A 4532-nucleotide genomic window follows, 5' to 3' on the forward strand; every position below is an offset into this window, starting at 1 on the left:
AACACGACTTTTCTCAATGAATAGAAGAGACTCACAACCGCCTGTGTCTGGACAACCCACGCATTACACCCAGTCACAAATTCTTGATCCCTCTGGAGGGCCCATGGCGGCAGCACGGGGCCGACCCCATCGGGGACTCCTCAGGGTCCGCAGACTGGAGCAATGGGGACACTCCCGCAACCTATATCCATCGCTGAATCCCTGCCCAAGCCGTGGGAGCTGCGGGACTCAGCATTCTGCAATTTCACTCTTGTGTCCATTATGAGCACAGCCTGCCTCGCCCCTCCTCCCCTGGAGGCTCGCGCAGGACTCAGTAAACAGAACAGGACTGGGCTATGGCCTCCGTCCGCGGGTCCCCTGTATGCCCCCATGCAAGTCATCTGACCCAAGAGACTCAGTTTTCCAACCTGTCAAATAGGGGAACGAGAAACCCAGCCTACCTCAACGGGTGGTTCCTGGCCGGCCGCCCCAGGCTGGCCCGAGAACTGCGGCTCAGCGGTCGCGCCTCTGCCTGAGGGGCGGGGCTTGGCGGGGCGGACCCCGGACACAGTCCAGCGGGCGATGCGCAGCCCACCGCCCGCACCCAGCAGCCCCGGGACCTCCGGCCCGTGACGTCAGCACGCTGACGTCGGCGCACAGAGTTCGCATCTCGCTCGAGGGACCAAAGACTCGACTGGCTCACGAGCGCCTCCGTAGAGGAGCCAATCTATTGGTCAAATGACCTGTCAATCTCCTACTGACCAGTAAGCGACGCGGAAAGGAGGGAGAAGGCGGGCCGGCCTGCCTGTAGGAATGGGTGAGAAATCTGCTGGTTGGACTTCCCTGTATTTTGCATCACACGGTTTAACAAGCGTCGGATTCCTTTTCGACCGCGTTTCTGCGCCTTCCGCTTCCCTTCAGTCATTCGATGGGGGTTTATGCTCCAGCTCTTGGGAAAATGTCATGGAAATGGGTTTCAGGGCCCCTTGGGCATCTCATGCTGAGCCCTCCAGGAATGAAAACAGGGCATACCATTTCTATGCCGGTACTCAGTTCAAGAGTCACCTCTTCTAACTCTCACCTCCCCCAGACCTATTTAGGATACCTTTTCTCTGCGCTCCTAGTTCGTAACTAACATCTCTAAGGGGCAGTCACATTTGATTATGTGTCTGTTTTCACACGAAGTTAGGCACCTTTTATTGTTTTATTTAAAATTTAATTAAACTTTTCTCCCAATAGATGCTACAGTTATACACATTTTTAGAAGTACAGAGGTATACAGTGAACATTCTTTGGATCCCCATTTTATTATTTGTATATTTTTCCAAAGTCATTATAAGTGTCGATATTAATTTTAAATTACACAAGACTATGTCCTTGCAAAGAAGAAGAAGAAGAAAAAAAAAGCTTAAATGTTACGAATTATGCTTGTATACCTTTTAGGCCCTAATTACAAACCCAATCTGTAGATGATGAGTCCTAGATCCTGTGCATTTGCAGGTGTAGATGTTTTTTTGCACTCAGCATTGAAATCTTTCCATATCTGTATATAAATCTACCTCATTCTCTGAAAATGCTACATGTCCTCAGAACCAATGTGTATATATATATATATATACATATATATAATTAATGTGCCATTCCCCCACCCTCCCATATTTGTTTATTAATATTACTGTGAGAAGTAATGGTACCACAAACATATATGTAGGTGCCTTTTTGTACTTAGGTCCAAGTATTTCTTTAGAGTACAGATACCAACATGAGAATGTACTGGATCATAGAGTATGCACGATGTAAATCCTTAATAGATTTCACTGATTTGCTCCCCTGAGTAGTTGTTCTAACTTACATTCCCACTCCTTTTTTTTTTTTTTTTTTGTATTTGAGCAATTTTTCCCTGTATCCTTGCCAAAATTGATAAAATACAATTTTTAAAAATTCTATAAACTGATAGATGTGAAAACCTTTTAAAGGATAACATATACAAAATACAATAATCATAAGTGCTTGTCTTAATGACAGTGTGAACAAACTTGTGTAACCACCACCTCATACCAAAATTTTAAATGTTTACCAGCAATATAGAAGCTTTCCTCATGCTCAGTCTTAGTCATTATACCCCTACACACAGGCACAATTCTGAATCCTACCATCAAATTAGTTTTGCCTGCTTTTGAATGTTTATAAGTAGTCCTACATGATATGTACTCTTATGTGGCTCTTTTTGCTTAATACTATATTTGTAAGATTGATCCATATTAAAGAATATAACAGTTTCATTTTCATTTTTGTATATAATTCCAAAATTTTTTGTCTATTCTATTGTTGTCTGACATTAGGTCATTTAAAGTTTGGGGTAATTACAAATGACGCTGCTATGAATATTCTTGTACCTGTCTTATGATGCATATAGTTACACATTTGATTTTGGAAGATCCCTAGAAGTAGTATTACTATGCACAGGGTATATATTCAATATATTCAACATTAGTAGACACTGCCAAATAGTTTTTAGGTTTTACTAATTTATACATGCCCTAACTGTGAATGAAAATTTCAGTTACTCTGCATCTTTGCCAACACTTGCTATACTCATTTGTGTTTTGTGTTCTTCCTTTTCTTTTCCTTTTAAATGTTACACATTCTGGTGAATATGTAGAGTCATCACATTGTGGATTTAATTGCATTTACTCATGTGTAGCCTCTGAAGTCTCAAAGAAATTGATGGAAACCATTCCTGAGGAAGCTCAGGTATTGGACTTACTAGACAATGATTTAAGTAAACTCTCACATATGCTCAAAGAACTAAAGGAAACTGAGAGTTGAAGCCAGTTGGGCTTCTGGGTTGGGTGGGGACTTGGAGAACTTTTCTCTCTAGCTAAAGGATTGTAAATGCACCAATCAGCACTCTGTGTCTAGCTAAAAGTTTGTAAATGCACCAATTGGCACTCTGTGTCTGGGTGGGGACTTGGAGAACTTTTCTGTCTAGCTAAAGGTTTGTAAACACACCAATCAGCACTCTGTGTCTAGCTAAAAGTTTGTAAGTGCACCAATCAGCACTCTGTAAAAACAGACCAATCAGTACTCTGTAAAATGGACCAATCAGCTCTCTGTAAAATGGACCAATCAGCAGGATGTTGGTGGGGCCAAATAAGTAAATAAAAGCAGGCCAGCCCAGCTAGCAGGGCAACCTGGTGGGGTCCACTTCTACAATCTGGGAGGTTTGTTATTTTGCTGTTGGCAATAAATCTTGCTGCTGCTGGCTCTATGGGTTGGCACTACTCTTATGAGCTGTAACACTCACAGTGAAGGTCTACAGCTTCACTCCTGAAGCCAGCAAGACCACGAACCCAACAGGAGGAATGAACAACTCTGGATGCGCCACCTTTAAGAACTGTAGCACTCTGCGAAGGTCTGCAGCTTCACACCTGAAGTCAGTGAGACCACAAACCCACCAGAAGGAACAAACTCTGGATACACCATCTTTAAGAACAGTAACTCACTTCTAGGGTCCGCGGCTTCATTCTTGAAGTCAACCAGACCAAGAACCCACCAATTCTAGACACAAAACCATGAACATAAAATGTGAAGGAAAATAGGGTAATGATGTATAAACAAAAGGAATATATCAATAAAAAGATAGAAATTGTGAAAAGGAACCAAATAGAAAAATCTTGAGCTTGCAAGTACAAATAAGTTAAATGAAACCTCATTTTAGAATTTCAGGAGACACTTTTGGCATGTTGAAGGATGAATCAGTAAACTTGAAGATAGGAAAATTGAAATTATCCAGTCTTAGGAGCAGAAAGAAATAACAAGAAAGGAAAATGAGCAAAGCCTAAGGGACCTAGGGGATATCAATAAGGATACCGAAATATGTATTACAGAAGTCACACAAATAAAAGAGAGAGAAAAAGAAAAAGTACATTAGAGGATAAAAATGTCTAAGAGCTCCCCAAACTTGGCAAAGAAAAAAAAGAAGATTCAATTAAATAAAATCAGAAATGAAAGTGAAGACATTATATCAAATTTATATAAGGAAAAAGGATTATAAGATTCCACTGTGAATAGTTGTGTGCTGACAGATTAAATAACCTGAATGAAAAAGATATGTTCCTAGAAACACACAAAGTACCAAAACTAACTCAAGAAAAAAATAGGAACTATAACCAGATCTGTAACAAAGTGATTGAATTAGTCCTTTAAAAACAGTAACAACAAAACTTAAAAAACAAAAGTCAAAGACCAAATGGCTACACTGGTGAATTCTACTGGACATTTAAATAATTAACACCAATCCTTTTCAAACTCTTCCAAAAAATTGAAGAGAAAGGAACACTTCCTAACTGATTCTCTGAGGCTAGTAATATTCTCATACCAAAGCAGACAAAGCCAAACAAAGACACTATAAGAGAACTAGAGACCAATATTCCTGTATGAATAGGCTCAAAATTCTCAACAAACTATCAGCTATTTGAATCCAAGAGCATATTAAAAGATTATACACTATGACCAAGTGGGATGTATCCTAGTAATGCAAGGGTGGTTCA

The 4532-nt window shown here is 40.6% G+C and overlaps 1 protein-coding gene across 2 annotated transcripts in view; it reads right to left on the minus strand.

The window, feature by feature from the left end:
• Nucleotides 1-664, minus strand: part of STARD3NL (STARD3 N-terminal like) — a 51960-nt gene extending 51296 nt beyond the window's left edge. For both annotated transcript variants that reach the window (XM_017860161.1, XM_017860162.1), the window contains exon 1: nt 441-664. The gene's annotated coding sequence lies outside the window, so the exon portion shown is untranslated. The remainder of the gene's footprint in view (nt 1-440) is intronic.
• Nucleotides 665-4532: the final 3868 nt, after the last annotated feature.

Source organism: Rhinopithecus bieti, unplaced genomic scaffold (assembly GCF_001698545.2).
Source record: "Rhinopithecus bieti isolate Rb0 unplaced genomic scaffold, ASM169854v2 scaffold_51732, whole genome shotgun sequence".
Classification (NCBI taxonomy): domain Eukaryota; kingdom Metazoa; phylum Chordata; class Mammalia; order Primates; family Cercopithecidae; genus Rhinopithecus; species Rhinopithecus bieti.